This window comes from Ornithorhynchus anatinus, chromosome 6 (assembly GCF_004115215.2).
Source record: "Ornithorhynchus anatinus isolate Pmale09 chromosome 6, mOrnAna1.pri.v4, whole genome shotgun sequence".
In the NCBI taxonomy this organism is placed as follows: Eukaryota; Metazoa; Chordata; class Mammalia; order Monotremata; family Ornithorhynchidae; genus Ornithorhynchus; species Ornithorhynchus anatinus.
The window spans coordinates 33,361,748-33,381,389 of NC_041733.1; the positions used below are offsets into that span (position 1 = coordinate 33,361,748).

The 19,642-nt window shown below is 40.0% G+C and overlaps 1 long non-coding RNA gene across 1 annotated transcript in view; it reads left to right on the top strand.

The window, feature by feature from the left end:
* The window catches only part of LOC114812793, a 442,896-nt gene that overhangs the window by 118,744 nt on the left and 304,510 nt on the right, over positions 1-19,642 (top strand). Inside the window, exon 2 of the long non-coding RNA XR_003760420.1 lies at positions 12,763-12,880. This is a non-coding gene — a long non-coding RNA (uncharacterized LOC114812793). The remainder of the gene's footprint in view (positions 1-12,762; positions 12,881-19,642) is intronic.

Here is a 19,642-nt window from a genome sequence, read left to right on the forward strand (position 1 = left end):
TGCTCCCTTGCCAATCCTGTTAATTTCCTGTTTTCCCCACCCTAAATCTGTTCCCGTGTCTCTCCTCTCTTCCATGCCATCCCCCTCTCTTTTAATCAATCTAACAATCATGTACTGTACTAAGTGCTTGGGAGAGTACAGTATCACAGTCAGTCGATTGTATTTATTTATTTTACTGTATTTATTGTATTACTGTGTGCAGAGGTGTCGAGCCATTCTTGTCTTTTAGAGATGTGCTTTTTTTTGATGTGCCTTGAGACAAAAATTTAAGTTCTTAAACTAGATCTGATGAAGTGGGTCCGGAAGAGAGGTTTCTATTTATTTTAGAGGTATTTTTACTTAGAAGGCCTGTGGGTTTAGAGTGCCCATTGATATAGTTTGATAAAATCAAGAAGGCTTTGCTTATAAAACTTGAATTTGAGAACCAAGGAGCTTGAAAGTAACCTCAAGCTGTCATTACTGGGACTTTAACTGCCATCACTGAAGTTAACCTGGGTGATTGGTTTTCTACTATTTTGAAAGGTATTGAGGAGAAACAATTCTTTAGAAACTTCCAGAGCTATTTATTGCATTCTTAAAAGTCTCTACTGTTCTTCCTTAAAAAGGAGGGAGGAGGAGCAGCGAAGCCTATTGGAAAGAATCCAAGACTGGGAGTCAGAGGTCCTGAGTGCTAATCCCAGCTCTGCCAGTTGTCTGCTGTGAGATCTTGGGCAAGGCACTTAACTGCTCTGAGCCTCAGTACCTCATCTGTAAAATGAGGATTGAAACTGTGAGCCTCATGTGCAACATATTAATAGTAGTAATTAATAATAATGATTGGATTGGTTAAGCATTTCCTCTGTGTCAAGCACTGTTTTAAGCGCTAGGGTAGATACAACCTAGTTAGGTTGGACACAATCCCTTTCCCACATGGGGCTCACAATTTTAATCCCCATTTTATATTTTACATTTGACAGATGAGATAGCTGAGGCCCAGAGAAATTAAGTGACTTGCCCAAGGTCACACAGCAGACAAGTGGCAGAGAGAGGATTAGCACCCATGTCCCCCTGACTCCCAGGCATGTGCTCTATCCATTATGCCATGCTGCCTCTCATGGAATGTGTCTAATCCCATCTCTGCCACTTGTCTGCTGGGTGACCTTGTCACTTAACTTCTTTGTGCCTCAGTTACCTCAACTGTAAAATGGGGATTGAAACTGTGAACCCCATGTGGGAAAGGGATTTGTCCAACCTGATTACGATGTATCTACCCCAGTGCTTAGAACAGTGCTTGGCATATAGTAAATGCTTAAAAATATTATTATTATTATCATCATCATTGTTATTAACTTAGTACAGTGTCTGGCACAAAATAAATGCTCAAAAATACCATGAAAATAATACTAATAAGCTCATTGCCTCTGCTTGCAGTCTAAACCTATTAGTTTTTGTTTGGTCCTCAGTAGAGAGGATGGCCAACAATAATGTCCTTTGGAGTCAAACTCTTGCTATATTTGAGAATGTGTATTAAATCACTCTAGTCTTTTCTTCCCTTTGGGACCTCAGATTGCCTATTTTGTAGAAATAAAAGTCAGGGATTGATCTTTTACCTAATGTTTCAAGAGATTTGATGCTTACACACGCAACACTTGATGAGATAGGAAAAATATAAATGTAAGGTAGGAAAAAACCTTCTATTTTTGTGGCACTCAAACTGAGACGAAACCCCACAGGCCACACTATTATGAAATGTAAATTTAAGTCAATATAAATTGGATTCTAGTTTAGGTATTCAAATGTCGACCAACTTTAACTTCCGTTCAAACAAAATTTCTCCAGACATTCTTCCCACGTTTAAGCCTTTCGATAACCTAGTGAGTATGCAGTCCTTTTTTGATGTACACATTTTATTTTATTCATCACACGCAGCCCAAATTTGAAATGCTTCCCTCTTGGCCTCATTAAATTAATCTGCGTCTGATTTCAGAATCTATTTGTTGAAATATGTACAAGGTTTCAAAGTAGGTCTTGGGAAAATCAAATAGATACCAGTGGTGAAGTCCAGTGTGCGTTTAATTCAATTAAGGTCAAGAAGGAAGTTTAACTTGGTAAATCTGGAAAGTCAACATTAGCGGGCTTTGGGATTATAACGAGTGATGACTTGTAGCAAGTTATACTAGCGCTTGTCCCTGTAGTCGTCTCAGAGACATGGAGGTGATCACCCTTTGGCATGGTTCACCGTTACATTTGGCAACAGTTTCATAAAAATGCGTTTATGTTTCCCAGCAAATGGAATGGTGGAGGAATGCCAAAAAATCAAAGCAAGTACTGCATCCATACCCGATTCTAGAAAGATACTATCTGGAAAAAAAAAACAAAACTAAAACAGCAAGACCAGTGCAGTTCTCCAAAACCTACTGTTATTTATGTTGAATAATAAAGGAAAAATATGTCTTGCTAGATCTCAAGTTAGAGCTCTCCAGCTTTATGAATATGTAGTACATATACCTAAGGGTTCATGATAAAAAGCCGCACCAGTCAAAACAAAGACCATCCAAAGCTGATGCTAATTAAATAAAGTGAAAACTAGGTGCAGGATCATTGTGTATAGTAAATATATTTCACTCTCAATTGGGAAAAATAATCTCAACCCATGAATGCCTCATTTTAGTATACTAGATGGGGTACTTGAGGTTCATAAAGTATAAAATTATAAAGTATAGAGTGTAGAGTGTAAATTATTTTATATTGCACGTTTCCAAGTGCTGAATGCACACAGTAGGAACTCAATAAAAACCATCGATGTATTGCTGGATTAATAAGAGGATCACGTATCAAAATGGAGGACTAGTAATCGGTGACCATCCCTTTACCTCAAGTCAGTCATTCATTCATTCAATAGTATTTATTGAGCGCTTACTATGTGCAGAGCACTGTACTAAGCGCTTGGGATGAACAAGTCGGCAACAGATAGAGACAGTCCCTGCCGTTTGACGGGCTTACAGTCTAATCGGGGGAGACGGACAGACGAGAACAATGGCACTAAACAGCGTCAAGGGGAAGAACATCTCGTAAAAACAATGGCAACTAAATAGAATCAAGGCGATGTACAATTCATTAACAAAATAAATAGGGTAACGAAAATATATACAGTTGAGCGGACGGGTACGGTGCTGTGGGGATGGGAAGGGAGAGGTGGAGGAGCAGAGGGAAAAGGGGAAAATGAGGCTTTAGCTGCGGAGAGGTAAAGGGGGGATGGCAGAGGGAGTAGAGGGGGAAGAGGAGCTCAGTCTGGGAAGGCCTCTTGGAGGAGGTGATTTTTAAGTAAGGTTTTGAAGAGGGAAAGAGAATCAGTTTGGCGGAGGTGAGGAGGGAGGGCGTTCCGGGACCGCGGGAGGACGTGACCCGGGGGTCGACGGCGGGATAGGCGAGACCGAGGGACGGCGAGGAGGTGGGCGGCAGAGGAGCGGAGCGTGCGGGGTGGGCGGTAGAAAGAGAGAAGGGAGGAGAGGTAGGAAGGGGCAAGGTGATGGAGAGCCTTGAAGCCTAGAGTGAGGAGTTTCTGTTTGGAGCGGAGGTCGATAGGCAACCACTGGAGTTGTTTAAGAAGGGGAGTGACATGCCCAGATCGTTTCTGCAGGAAGATGAGCCGGGCAGCGGAGTGAAGAATAGACCGGAGCGGGGCGAGAGAGGAGGAAGGGAGGTCAGAGAGAAGGCCGACACAGTAGTCTAGCCGGGATATAACGAGAGCCCGTAATAGTAAGGTAGCCGTTTGGGTGGAGAGGAAAGGGCGGATCTTGGCGATATCGTAGAGGTGAAACCGGCAGGTCTCGGTAACGGATAGGATGCGTGGGGTGAACGAGAGGGACGAGTCAAGGATGACACCGAGATTGCGGGCCTGCGGGACGGGAAGGATGGTCGTGCCATCCACGGTGATGGAGAAGTCTGGGAGCGGACCGGGCTTGGGAGGGAAGATGAGGAGCTCGGTCTCGCTCATCTTGAGTTTTAGGTGGCGGGCCGACATCCAGGTGGAGACGTCCCGGAGGCGGGAGGAGATGCGAGCCCGAAGGGAGGGGGAGAGGACAGGGGCGGAGATGTAGATCTGCGTGTCATCTGCGTAGAGATGGTAGTCAAAGCCGTGAGAGCGGATGAGTTCACCGAGGGAGTGAGTGTAAATGGAGAACAGAAGAGGGCCAAGAACTGACCCTTGAGGAACTCCAACAGTTAAAGGATGGGAGGGGGAGGAGGCTCCAGCGTAGGAGACCGAGAATGATCGGCCAGAGAGGTAAGAGGAGAACCAGGAGAGGACAGAGTCCGTGAAGCCGAGGTGAGATAAGGTACGGAGGAGGAGGGGATGGTCGACAGTGTCAAAGGCAGCAGAGAGGTCAAGGAGGATCAGAATGGAGTAGGAGCCATTGGATTTGGCAAGAAGGAGGTCATGGGTGACCTTAGAGAGAGCAGTCTCGGTAGAGTGGAGGGGACGGAAGCCAGATTGGAGGGGGTCTAGGAGAGAATGGGAGTTAAGGAATTCTAGGCATCGATTGTAGACGACTCGTTCTAAGATTTTGGAAAGGAAGGGTAGTAGGGAGATAGGACGATAACTGGAGGGGGAAGTGGGGTCAAGAGCGGGTTTTCAGTCAATCAGCTGATGTATGTTTAATACCTTGTATGTGCAGAACACTATGTAGTAAGCATATGGGAGAGTGGAGCCGAAATTAGAACCCATGACCTTCTTACTCTTCGGCCTGTGGTCTATCCATTACACCCTTCTTACCTCCCCCACCCATCCCAGACTCCCTCCAAACCTTCTCAGCCCTTAGGCAAAAGCTCCCACCCTCAGCTCGGACCTCCCAACCCATCTTGACAACCTTAAGCCCTTGTCCCTCTGTCATTCTTGTGTCCCCAGCCCTGATTCACTCCCACAGTCCACTTTCTCCTCTCCCAGGCCTCCATCTTGTGTCCTAAACCTTCTGCTCCTACCAACTTTCTCATCTCGATGACACACCACCATCCTCCCTGCCCTAGACACCAACAACCTTGGTGTCATCCTTGATTTCTGACTATTTTTCACCTCTCATATTTAAGCCCCTGTTAACTCGTGCTGGGTCTTTATAATATGGCTATAATATTGTATCAACCACCTCATTGGCCTCCCTGCCTTCAGTCTCTTTCTCCTCCAACCCCTATTATGTGTTTTTGCCAGGATCATCTTTTTTCAATGGCATTCGTCTCCGACCTCCCCTTTCCTCAGATCACTTCAGTGGCTTCTCATTGCTCTCACCATCAAGCTAAAACTCCTCCCTATCCTCTGGATGGTAAGCTCCTCTAGACTGTGAGTTCATTGTGGACAGGAAGGTGTCTTTTATATTGTACTTTCCCGAGCGCTTAGTATGGTGCTTTGCACACAGTAAGTGCTCAATAAATATGATTGAATGAATGAATGAAGCTCCTTGTTGTCAGCGCATATGTCTCCCCTCTTTGTGGTAATAATAATAATAATGAGAGTATTTGTTACAAGCACTTCCTGTGCGTCAAGCAGTGTTCGAGTGTTGGGGTAAATACAGGTTTATCAGGTGGGACACAGTCCCTGCCCCACAGGGAATTTGTGGTCTACGTACTCTCCCAAGTGCTTAGGGCAGTGCTCTGCCCACAGTTAGCACTCAGTAAATACCGATGATTGATTGATTGACCCCCACTTGGCTGTCCACCAATTCTCCCCATCTTACATATCAGTCCATTTTACCCACTGCTCTTCATTTCTTCCAATCCATCTTCCAGGCTGTGCTTCACTCTCAACTCACCCATTCTGTTCCTTCATTCACCCCGGAGTTCCCCCGTCGACCTTCCCCTTTTCACTTTGATAGACCACTGCTCTCCCCAGCCTCAAAGCCCTCTTAAAAGCCCACTTCTCCAACAGGCCTTCCCAGATTAACTCACCTGGCCCTAGTCACATCAACTCATCAACTGCCTTTAGCATTTAAACATTCATTTTTGGCCCTCTACACTTAAGACATATGTATATAATCATCATCCATTGCAGGGTCACTTCATATAGTCTTCTATTTCCACCATTATAACGTGGACTCCTTGTGAATGGACTACTGTATCATGCTCATGTGATTTCCCAAGTCCTGAGTACATCTAGTGGTTGCTCAATATCTAGATATTACTTCTAGAATCGAATGGTTTAAAGTAGTTTGTGGAGAGAAAGACAAATAATACGTAGAGAGCGAAACCATGATAATTTCTGGTATTGAACCATTGAAAATATTACCTGTAGAATGTAAACCAAAAGATTGACAGTGAAAATAGTACATTTTAGAAAATCAATCAGTTATATTTATTGAGAGCTTACTGTGTGCAGAGTACCGTAATAAACGCTTGGGAGAGTACAGTAAAACAGAGTTGGTAAACATGTTCCCTGTCCTCACCAAACTATAGGAAGACAGTGACTGAGCACAGAAGACATTAGATACCATGAAAAGTTCTCTAGCTAACCTTACACACTTCAAAGCAGGAAGAATCTTAGATGAAGTGTGTTCTTTCTCATAGATAATGAGGAAAAAAATTTGAGCCACTATATAGGAGAAGAATGTAGAAATTTGAAAAAAAATGACTCAAGTCTCCAATCATGAATATTTTGTTCCAAGTGTGCAGAACAAAAGAGGGATTTCATATTTTGGAATTGCATTAAAGCTACAGTTTTATGGAACAAAGATCAACTTTTATTAAACTTATAGCTTCTTCATGAAGGATAATCGTAGCACTGCCTTATATTTCTCAGAATTTCTTTTTCAAGGAAGGAATTCCATCTCCTGCTGCTCTGTCTCCTATGTAGACTAATGAGCCCCAGTGGGACAGGGACCGCGTGTGACCTGATCCTCTTCTCTCAGTCCAGCACTTCTTGATAGTGCTAGGCGTGTCAGTGCTCAACAAGCACCGTCATTATTATTAATAATAACAAGCTGGATAGTTTAAAGCGGACAAATACCTGAAGGTGTCTATGCAGTTCAGGCACTATGCAGTCACTCATTCGGCTTTTCTCCTCCAACTGTACCTCGCTGATCTCCTACTACAATCCGACGCGCACACTTTGTTCTTCTAATGCCAACCTACTCTCTTTACCTCCATCATGTTTGTCTCTCCACTGACCCCTTGCCCACATCCTCCTTTGCCTTGGACCTCCCTCTCCCTTCTTATCTGACAGCCCACCCATCTCCTCCCCTTCAAAGTCCTACTAAAATCCCATCTCCTCCAAAATATTTCTCTCACTAAGCCCCCGGCCCCACAGAACTTTAATATCCATTTATCCTATGTTGTAATTCAGATAATGATGACAACACACAAATATTTTGTATCTCTATGTTCAAAGATGATATGAATTTTATCTGAGCATGGCTGTGAGTGATATATGGTCAGCAATACATTCCATGCTATGTTCCAATTAAAGTTATTATTTTGGGGGTTGTTTAACTGGTCCATAGCAAAATTCTGACTAATAAGAGTTGCAGTATTTTTTAAATGCTTACTACGTAGCAAACATTGCACTAGAACCCAGATCCTGTGGCTTGGTCCTGTATTCTTTCTCCAGAACGTATTGCTTCTTGTTTGCCATCCATCAGCTTGTTTCTGAATGGTTCAATGAAAGGATTTGGGAGATTTTAGGTGAAAAATAATTCTAATACAGTGGACTAACAATAAAGAGGTCAAAATGTTTGAAATATAAGTCTTATATTCAACTTCCTATTCATCTTTTTTTTTTTTCATTTTGGTTCCAAACATTCTGGAGAAAATTTAAGGAACACTTTTGTTGATGAACAAAGAGGAACTCGCACATTCAATTTGGAATCTCTTTTTGGTTTCCTAGCAATATCTGTCCTTTTATGTTTAACTCTGATATGCAGTAAAAGCAGGGATTCTGAGGGAATTTGGGAATAACCGTCTTTTTTCTTTCCTGCTTATATTTAGTTCTGTTCACTCTTCAGCACTAGAACTTTGTTTCTCATTTATCTCGGTCAGTGGTACAGATACCATTCTCAGATCTCAGTTGCACTGAAAGTTATTGAAACTTGGGGGATAGGTGACTGAAATTTTAATCAATCAGTGGTGCTTATTGAGAGTTTTCTCTGTTCAGAGCACTGAAATAAGTACTTTTTAAATGGTATTTTTTAAGTGCTTACTATGTGCCAGGCACTGTACTGAGCGCTGGAGTAGATAGATACAAGCTAGCTAGGTTGGATGTATTCCGCGTCTCATATAGAGCTCCCAGTCTTAATCCCCATTTTACAGATGAGCTGACTGTAAATGTGACTTCTCTGAAACTTCAAAGACAAGTGAAGTGGCTTTCCCGAGGTCACACAGCAAACAAGTGGCAGAAACAGGATTAAAACTCAGGTTCTCTGACTCCCAGGTCTGCGTTCTTTCCGCTAGCCTTTACTTATTAAGTGCCGTCTAGTCATTTCCAATTCATAGGGACTCCATGGATATCCTTTCTCCAGAACGTCCATAATCCTCATAAATCTGCATCATAATAATAATAATAGCCTGCGTCCATAAGTCGCTACCTTTCTAATGGTTCTCCTGTTATCATTGTTATTGTCTCTATCCATGTGTAAGCCCGTCATTGGGCAGGGATTGTCTCTATCTGTTGTCGAATTGTACATTCCAAGCGCTTAGTACAGTGCTCTGCACATAGTAAGTGCTCAATAAATACTATTGGTCTACTTCTTCTCCACGTGAAAGAGTACTTACATTTGTAAAGAGTACATACAAAGAACACATTTGGAAGTCATGATCTCTGCCCTTAAGGAATTTACAGATATGCCACAGCTGGTCTTAAAAGAAATGTGACAGGCTACACTAATTCTCTGAAAAGGCAGAATTAAACCTTAAAATGCCCAGGGCACACAGAACAAGCAACAGAAAGTACAGCTATTCCACATTATTAATAAATAAAAGCAGTTTCTTTTGTGTTTATTCTGTAGGAACATGGCCTTTGCTTTTTAAATCAGAAAATTCTCAAAAAATTGGAGCCGTCTAAATATAGACTTTGAATTAGGGTACGATTTCTAAACCTGACTCTGTCACTGGCTTTTTTGTGAGATTGGGGTGTTGTGTTCGATCACTGTTTTTCCTACTGATACCTAACTACTGTAGGTAAGTAGTTAATGGTTGTACAGCCTTTTGAAACTATAATATTAATGCTAAGTGTGCATACTATTTACCTTAGCCTCTAAAGCAGTTTCAAAAGAAAATGAATAGTTTGTCTGTGGAATAGAAGATATTGTAAAATTAACACAAATATTTGAAAGCTGCAGGAAGGTGCCATTTCAAGCACAGCTTATATTTTGGCAAATACTCCTGTGGTGTGATTTAAGCAGTAGCTATTTATCACCTAAATAATATGCTAGGCCAGGTATCGGTAATGTTTTCACATTGCTGTGTCAATCTGCAAAGGGAACAGGGATATGGATGGGACATTTAATGGACCATTAAGAAGCATACTGGACACGTGGAAAGATCACAGCACATTCCAAGCGCTTAGTACAGTGCTCTGCACATAGTAATCACTCAATAAATACTACTGAATGAATGAATCACAGGTCTGGGAGTCAGAGGAAACTGAGTTTGAATCTGGTCTCCACTGCTCTTCTACTGTGGGGCCTTGGAAAAGTCATTTAACTTCTCTGATCCTCACTTGTTCCGTCTGTAAAATGGGGACAGGGATTGTGTCTAATCCCAGTGCTTAAGTAGAGTACATGGCACAGAGTAAGCATTTAACAAATAACATAAAACAGAGGTGTGGAGGTCAAGAAGGAGGTTGATGCTGCAATCAAGGATAAGTGCTGGAATTAATGTGACAGCAGTTTGGATGGAGAGGAAAGCGCAGAGATTAGAAATGTGGTGAAGATTGATCCAACAGGATTTGATGATCAATTTAATACGATGGTTAAATTAGAAAGGTAAGTGAAGAATAATGCCAAGGCTATAGGCTTAGGAGAAAGGGAGGGTGGTGGTGCTATCTACAGTGATGGGAAGATCAAGGAGAGGACAGGGTTTTAGGTGTAAAGATGATTTGTTTTGGACATGTTAAATTTGAGGTGTCAATGGGACATCCATGTAAAGAGGTCCAGAAGGCAGGAGGAGATAAGACACTGCAGAAGAGGAGGAAAGTCAGTTTTGGAGATGTGCAATTGAGAATCATCTGCCTATACGTGGTAGTTGGAGGCATAGCAGTAAATGCTAAGGGAGTGGATGTAAAGGTCTATAAATGTACACATCTTTAAATTATATATTACAAATTATGTGTTCATATGAATGTCTGTCTCTCATACTTGACTGTAATCTCATTGTGGGCAGAGAATGCGTCTGCTAACTTCGCTGCATTTTTCCCGGAACTTAGTTTAGGTTCTACATGTACTAAGCGCACAGTAATTACCATTGAAGATGATGGTGACTTTGGGAATGGAAGGAAATCCAGAACAGAACCTTGAGGGACTCCATCAGTTTGGGGGTAGGGGGCACAGGAGAAGCCTCTAAAGGAGACAAAGAGAAAAGAAGAGAACCTGGAGAGGATAAAGTCAGTAAAGCCTAGGATTGATAATGTTTCCAGGAGAAAGGAATGGTCCACAGGGTCGAAGGCAGCTGAGAGGTTGAGTAGGAACAGGTTGAAATAGAGGCTGTTGGATTTGGCAAGAAGGAGATCATTGGTGATCTTGGAGAGGACAGTTGCAGGAAAGTGAAGGGATCAGAAGCCAGATTGGAGAGGGTCAAGGAGAAATTGGAGGAGAGGAATTTGAGACAGTGGATGTAGATAATTCTCTCAAGGAGTTTGGAGAACAGTGGTAGGAGGGAGATGGGGTGAAAACTGCAAGGAGTCATAGGTGCAGGGGAGGGATTTTTTTATGATAATTGAAACCTGAGCATTTGTCAAACTCAGGTTGGGTGAGTTCCCAAAGTTTTTTGGTTCAACTCATAGCACCCATTCTGACATGCACACTTCAGAAGACCAGTGTCTTTTTTTTTTATCCAAAGAAGCCATCTAAATATTTCTATTTCCTTTTTCAAATTACCATTTATTTGTGCAGTCAATATTTTTCGAAGAATGATATTTGAAATAGTTTGTGAAATTTAGAATAACGTTATCCAAATGGAAATTGTTTTGGTGGCACCAAATTTTGAAGAAGAACTGGCCACACGGTAATCTTATGATCTTGTTGTATGTAAAGTGTTGTTATTTAAATGAATGTATTTTTTCTTGTTTCGAGAGTCTCCTTTTTATTCTTAAACCAATGCATGGTAATTATAAAACTTGATTTTAAGAATTGCAGAATTTTATTCACTTGGGATATATCTTACTCCCTCGATGGGGATTTTAAAAAGAAAAATGAACTGCTAGGTTTAAAAGGAAGAGCTCTTACACTTGAATAAAAATCTCAGAAGAATTAGGGTTTCATATGCTGCCAGGTATTAAAAAAGTAATCAAATAAGCCATGAAGATTACAGAATGAAGCAGAATTCATCACAAAGGATGAAGAGAGAATCTTGGGGTTATACTTCCTACTCGTAGATTGATAAGGAACTTATAGCCAGTAATAAATATAGCAAAAGTTTATAAAGTAAAGCCCCAGTAATTAAATTGCAATAAATCACAAGCTTCAAATGGCATTCAGCTAGGAGTTCTGGAAAGTGTCAGAGCTCCTAACAGAAATATATGCAATATTTTAAATTTGTTACAGAGGCTTTGGTATGTGGGGCTTCCTACTTGTAGGTTTAAATTAGAAGGGAAGTCTGTTACTGATTTGAAAATTGGTACAAGTGGATTTTATAAATCAGTGTTGATGCACCTTATAGAATATTAGCATGTCCATAAGGACAAATCATATTCCTTAAGAAATGATTCAATTGCATGTATTGAGCATTTACTTTGTGTAGAACTCTATATCAAATGCTTGGGAAAATAAAATGGAGTTGTTAGGCACAAACCCTACTCTCAAGAAGCTTAAAATCTAGAAGGGGAGACCGTAAAATGAATTATGGCTAGGGAAATGTCATAATATATCAATCAGGATATTTATTGAGCATTTACTAGTTGCAGGGAACTTTACAAAGCACTTGGAATATTACAGTACCATAGAGTTGATGAGTTTACAGCCTAGAGGATTGTAAATCATCCAGGAGAGATTCTTTGTCTCTCCACAGTGCCAGGGATCAGATAAACTCTGCTCAACAACTTTTTCAATCCACTAGAACATCGGTCATTAGGTTATTTTCCTATCTGACTTCAACAGAATGGTGGTAAGAGTGAATCCATTATGTTTTCATTTATTTGTGACCCTAAAGACACTGGGCAGAGTGTCCTATTTCCTTTTCCCTTTTTCTAATCCCATTCAATTCCTGCAGAGGATTCTGATAGTCCACTGTTTACTTGTTGAACTGATTGTCATAAAAGGTCAAATGGCAAACCCAGGTAGAATGTCAACAGGTGGTGTTTGTTGATTGTATTCCAATTTACAGAGGGTTATAGCTTGACGTCCACTATCAGATACTGAGCCGTTGAAAGACCTAACGTTTAGACACTGCAGAGAAAGTATAGCAGCAATTCCTCGAGCTCGTGACTCCTTACGGGAAAAAGATTTAGGGAATCAAGGCATGAAATAATGATTTCAAGAACTAACGGTTACTTGAAATGAAGGAATTCAAGATGAAAAGGTATGCATTTTTCTACCATGTGATAATCTGACTGTGATATTTGACTCCCGCTTTCTTGCATTTGACTTTTAGCCATGATCGCCAACTGTTTGAGTAAGGAGATGGACCGGAGGCCTTTCCCCAAAATTCAGAACTTCAAATGAAAATGATTTTGTTCCTGAATATTCACACCCACTCCATACTGTGACAGGTAAGGCATTACATTTACTGTCATTTCTTTTTCCAAAGCAACAACTGTTCCATTCTTAATTAAATTTTCAATCTCTCCAAAAACCTATTCTTATTTGCATATTCAACTTATCCTTAAAATATGGTAATCTTTGAATGAAAATAAGCCTTTTCCTACTCAATAATGGGTTGAAAGATGCAGTGCTTTTCCACTACTGATTTTCTTTATTGTCATTTTATTTGATACACTGCAAGTTGAAATCCTTTGCTTATTCTGATTTTCTTAAAGACACATTTACTGGCTTTCATCATTGGCATTCCATCTGCATGTTTTCTTTCAGCTGTCATTTTAAAATAGCATAAAGCTAAATTAGTGGCAAATACTTTGTAAATAGCAATTAGCTAATCAACTATATAGGATGTCATTAAAATGTTAATCTTTGGTTACTCATCAAATATTATCTGGATGCTTCATTTATAATATGTTTTAATATGTTGTATACCTATGCAACTATTTAAAAGAATCGTTTCACAGGAAAACTATAATTGGTTAATAGCGCTAAGCTATTAGAATGAAAATATTAGACTTTTCAGAACACATTTCAATACATTTGTATGGATTTGGTGTGAAATCAGGTGTACTATATTTTTAAAGCATATTTCTCTTTTAAATTCAGCTATTTTTATGTGTAGAAACTAAATATATAAACAGCAATGTGAATAAAAGCATTTTACTGCGTATGTATATTTGGATAGAGAGGGCAGAAAAGAATGAGAAGGAAAGAAGTAGAAATATTCTTCTCAAGACGGTATTTTAGAGCTTGAAAACAAAATACCCATGAAATTAGTGTGAGGGTTACAAAAACCTATATAAAACTTGAATATTTAGAGACTATAAAAGTGTCCAACTGTCAGTGGTGGATGACATCTGAGTAGTATCTTAGAAAAAATCTTAACTGCGTCATCAGCACAGATGACAGTGGTGGTCATGGCCATGAGAATTCAGACCAAGGTCCCAGTGAAGGAATTGAGAATAATGCGAGTGTACAGGCAGCATCATTTACACTCTCTCTCTTTCCTGTTAATCGTGGTCTTCCTTGGGCAAAGAGTGGCTGAAGTGAGTAGAGGCATTTATGAAAGATTTTGTAGTCTTTTGTGTTACTCATGCATAATCACGTGACGTTAATGTTGACTTAATCAAAATTGGTTGAGATCAAGTAATCAGGAAGCTCTAATTGAATTTCAGTCTTATCAGCCCAGTGCTTTAAAAGATTAATCTATTTACTTCAATTAAAGTTAAATTTAGTTTTTGACCGAAAATTCCCCATTTTTTATAATTAATCTTGTAGAGATTGCCTTTAGATGAGTAATGACTGATTAAACTTTCACCATTTGAGAAAGTGAAAATTTTGTAACTAATTGTACAGAAACTTGATTAAAAATGCCAAGATTAATGATGTGAAAATGGTTATGGGGATCAAGAACAATAATAGAATATTTTAAAATATGAAAACCAAAACCATGACATAATAAGATGATGCAAATGCATTGGTTTTTTTTTTCTCATGAGTTTATTTGAAGGAAAAAAAAGTTGGTCTTCCACAGACAACTAAATTTAAAATCTACATATCTTTTCCTTGGTTATGATATATTTCTGGATGTTGTTGAATTGTCTACAATATGCAGAGGACTGTAAATGATTGTCTTGAGTCAGTCTACTTGGCTTTGGAGCCGGTGTCCTTAAAATGACCAAATGGATACGTTTTGTCTACACTGGCCGGACAGTCTAATTTGGGGGAGCGATTAATTGAGATCGGATGGCTGTATTTATCAGATTGTGTTAGTGATTGCCAAATATGTCTTTCGTTTTACGCTCTCCGTGGACAGCCTATGTTTAAAAAAGCATGTCACGTCAATAACTCTACCTCACAGTTCTGTGAATCATTATCTAATCACCAGTTTTAGTGAAAGGTTGTGCTCCCTTCAAGAACTGCAGACCTGTGCTAAGTCCCTGTCAGTGTAGAGTTAAATTTAAAATCTGGAAAGACTACTTGAGAGGAAAATGTTCATTTTTCAGGCCTTACCCCGACGGGGATTTATGGTTCAAGCACATGTGCCATAGAAAGTTACTCATTATTATTCCTCACAAGGAAATTGCACCGTTTTTCACATTTTCTCTTTCTCCCTATAACTATGGCAGTGACTGTGGTATTTGTGAAGCACTTACTTTGTTCTAAGAACTGTTCTAAGCATTGGGGTAGATATGAGATCATTACAGTCTAAGGAGGAGGGAGAACAGGTATTGAATCCTGATTTTGCAGATGAGGCTATTGAGGCCCAGTGAAGTGACTCACCCAAGGTCAAACAGCAGGTCTGTGGCAGAATCAGGATTAGAACCCAGGTCTTCTGACTCCATGGCCTTTCTACTAGGCCGCACTGCCTCTCAACCTAGTCAAGCCATTTGCTTTTACTGGGAGTTTGGAGAACTCCTGATAGAAGAACAGGTTATTTCTGAATTGTAGTTTTTAAAAGGTTGGTAATCCTATCAATTTCTCTCCTTCCCCCTGATTTTCCACTCCCTCTGCCAGCAGAGGCATTCGTCACTCAGTGCCTCCACCCACTCAGAGGTAATTCTTATTCCTCCTTACACCTCTGCTGTAACCGAATGGAGTGCAACCTCCAGACACTTCCACAGTTTGGTTCTCCTACCACACAGATCAGAGATTAGGACTTGTTATTTATAAAAGTAACCATGCTACATATGTAATAAATTGGTTAGTTGGTTAATAAGCAGAAGAAGCGTGGCCTAGTGGCAAGAGCACGGGTCTGGGAGCCAGAGGACATAGGTTCTAATCCCATGTGACTCCACCATGTGTCTGCTGTGTGACTGGACAAGTCCCTTAACTGCTCTGTGTCTCAGTTATCATATCTGTAAAATGGGCATTAGGACTGTGAGCCTGTTTTGAGACATGATAGATGTCCAACTTGATCATCTTATGCCTCAGTTATCTTATCTGTAAAATGGGAATTAGGACTGTGAGCCTGTTGTGAGACATGATAGATGTCCAACTTGATCATCTTGTATTTACCCGAGTGTTTAGTCCAGTGTCTGTCACAAAGTAAGCACTTAACAAATACCATTAAAAAAATAAAGTCATACACGTGATTAGAATTTCCTGACCAACCACATGCAGGAGCATGCTGTCTGCCTCCCACTTTTAGACTGTGAGCCTGTTGTTGGGCAGGGATTGTCTCTATCTGTTGCCGAATTCTTCATTCCAAACGCTTAGTACAGTGCTCTGCACACAGAAAGCGCTCAGTAAATGCGATTGAATGAATGAATGTGGGGAGTAAGAAAGTTTGGCAGGGGAGTCGGAAGAGACCAGGATATAGACCAAGCTGTTGAAGCCAGGGAAGAGGCCTGGCTCAAGTATTGTGAAGGTATTTCTAAGACTGAATTCTTTGTTCAGGTACGCATACTGACTGCTGGCCTGAACTGTATCAATATGATCTGATGGACAATTTGGTGTCATAATTAGATCATTTAATAGATAATCCCTTTCTAGCCAGCAATCTCCATTCACCCCCAGTATGATGAAACAAGTAATTGCATCTATAATTGAGGCTAATTCTTCCTTCTCTGAGGCAAATGTGCCTACTAGGTGATGGTTTCCTATGACCTTTGGGTAGGGATTGTCTCTATCTGTTGCTGAATTGTACTTTCCAGGTGCTTAGTAAAGTGCTCTGCACACCGTAAGCGCTCAATTAATATGAGTGAATGAATAAATGAATGAATGAAACACAAGATCTAGGAACCAGAGGTGTAGGCAACACAGCAAACCCAATCAATGTCATGTAGTTAAATGCATTTTACTGTGGTGATATTTGACATGATGGGGCCTAGACTCGGTGATTAAATTAATTAAAAAGTCTATTACATATATTTGCAAATGTGTAGACACGCACCATTAAGTTCATTTCAACCCTTTAGAATGATATGAAGTCTTTTGAGAAAAATAATTCTGAAAAAACTTACACTTTTCCAAATGTATCGTAGATAACCCTGAGAATCATCTGAAATATGGATAAATCACATCTTGTCACCTTTGATAATATCAAACCAAATAATTAATATTAGAATTACATTTCAAACCACTAGGGTTTTCTTCAAACAACCCTAAAGTTGCGATTTGTTCATCAGTTTTGCTTGTAAGTAACTGTGTTCTTCACAAAATGGTTGCTTTCAAAAATAACGCTTTACTGTGGGCCTACTGATAAACTATTTGAATTTATTTTTCCTCTTAGCTATCCCAGGGTTTTTATTTATATTTCTCTCTCATAATTGATTGTCAAAAGAAAGGTGCTGCAAATCCTCAGATCTGGTTTCACTGCAGGAAGAAAGCTTATGTTTAGAATGTGTTTTCTTGACAGTCATATCTCTTAATTTTGTATGCATCAGGAAATATTGAAAGGTGTTTCCATTCCTAATTGCACTTCCTGTCAGAAATGGACAATGATCTATTCAGTAGAATCAGTCGAGATTTGAAAATCAAATAATGCCATGACTGAGGAGTCCAATATAAATTATTCTTCTTGACTCAAATTCAAATTTGCAGGTGATCTCGCAGGACTAAATCATATATAGCTTTTGAACTACTTGGTTGATTTGAAATTCCAAGTTTTTCTTGAACTCCTTTGAATTTGATTTTATATAAGTGTTAGCAATTCTAGATGAACTGATGGACGGTGAATACAAGTCAATAAAGGAACAGCTTCTCCTCTTAGTGGTGAGGAGTAAATTATTAGCTTTTAAGGAAAATTGCCTAATTCATCTTAATATGTGGATTTTGTTTAGAGGTTTTGCTTTTTATTCCGGGTGCCATCACGTATAATGATAGTAATAATAATATGGGTTCATTATCCAGTAACAGTGATTTCAAGGAACCAATTCCAAAAGGGCAATTTAAGGACATGTTGCTTTCAGTGCTTAGAACAGTGCTTGGCACATAATAAAGGGCTTAACAAATACTATTATTATTATTAAATTAGAATATTTTCGATTTAGTTTTATGCTCACAGAATCAATCTTCATTTAAGGTAAACTATTCTGGTATTGAAAATTTTGGTACTCTAGATAAGCTTCTTAAAAGCAGGTATCTTGTCTACCAACTCTCTTCTACTGAACTCTTCCAAGCACTTGGAACAAACCGTTGATTATAAGGTCCTTCTGGGCAGGCATTATGTTTACTACTTGTTTGTATTTTCTAAGTGTTTAATACATGCCTCTGTACTCAGTAAGCATTCAATAAATACCATTTTTTGAAAAGGTATTTCTACAAACATCATATAATTTTGAAAATATATAACGTTACATATATGTTGTATGCTATATTTTTTAAATGTTATTTGGAACGTTTACAGAATAGACTGTATGCAATTAATAACAAGCTTGGTGCCTGCAATCATTCATTCATTCATTAGTATTTATTGAGCGCTTACTATGAGCAGAGCACTGTACTAAGCGCTTGGAATGTACGAATCGGCAACAGATAGAGAGGGTCCCTGCCCACTGTTGAGCTCACAGTCTAATCACGGGAGACAGACAGACAAAAACAGTAGCAATAAATAGAATCAAGGGGATGTACATCTCATTAACAAAATAAATAGGGTAATAAAAATATCTACAAATGAGCAGAGGAGCACAGTGATGAGGGGAGGGGAAAGGAGAGGGGGAGGAGCAGAGGGAAAGGTGGGGGAAGAGGGCTTAGCTGAGGGGAGGTGGAGCGGGTAGGGAGGCAGCAGAGGGAAAAGGGGAAGCTCAGTGTGGGAAGGCCTCTTGGAAGAGGTGAGCTCTCAGTAGGGCTTTGAAGAGGGGAAGAGAATGAGTTTGGCGGAGGTGACGAGGGAGGGCATTCCAGGACAGCGGGAGGTTGTGGCCCAAGGGTCGACGGAGAGATAGGCGAGAACGGGGGATGGAATTATGTTTTTTCATGGCCAATTCTATAATTTTGAGGTTATCTGCAAAAAAAATGCATGGTGCCCATAATTTATTCATTTTATAGTAATACCTGTCTCTCCCTCTAGACTGTACGCTCACCGTGGGCAAGGAACTTGCCTCCCAACTCGGTTATATTATACTCTCCCAAGTGTTCTGCCCACAGTAAGCTCTCCATAAACATGACTGACTAAGCTAGTTTACTGTGCAGAGTAAAAAGGCAGTGGAGTTGACGAGGGAGATATACCAGGACTGGAAAACAAAACTGCAGCTGGTATGGCTCTTTGATTTTCCCATTTATCAGCTGTCCTTTGCCTGCAGGGAACTGTACTGAGCGCCCAAGAGCATACAGTCGAAGTTAAAAGATACGATCTTGGTAAGACTTCTAATACCGCCGAGTCAATTGTTTCATACTTTCTTTTCTTTCTGTATTTCTGACTCTCTGGGAAAAAATTGTTTTCTTTCTCTTACGAATATAAAAATGGACATCCCCTAAAGCCAAGCCTATCAACGGTGAAGGGAATAGGTAGAAATGGGTTCTCAAAAACAAAAGCCGAAATGAGTTGAATGGCTTTATGGAAGCTGTTGCCAAGAAATACCTGGATTAGATAAAGGGAATGTATGCACTCAAAGTTTCTCGTGGATTCACAGCTTGGATCAAGCATCCTTTTTTTATTCCCAGGGGAAAGAACTGGAAAGCCATGACACATGGATGGCTTAGAAAAAGTACAGAGAGAGAAAGGGAAGACAGGAAGTTAAGTGTATAGCGAAAATTTAAAAAATACATAA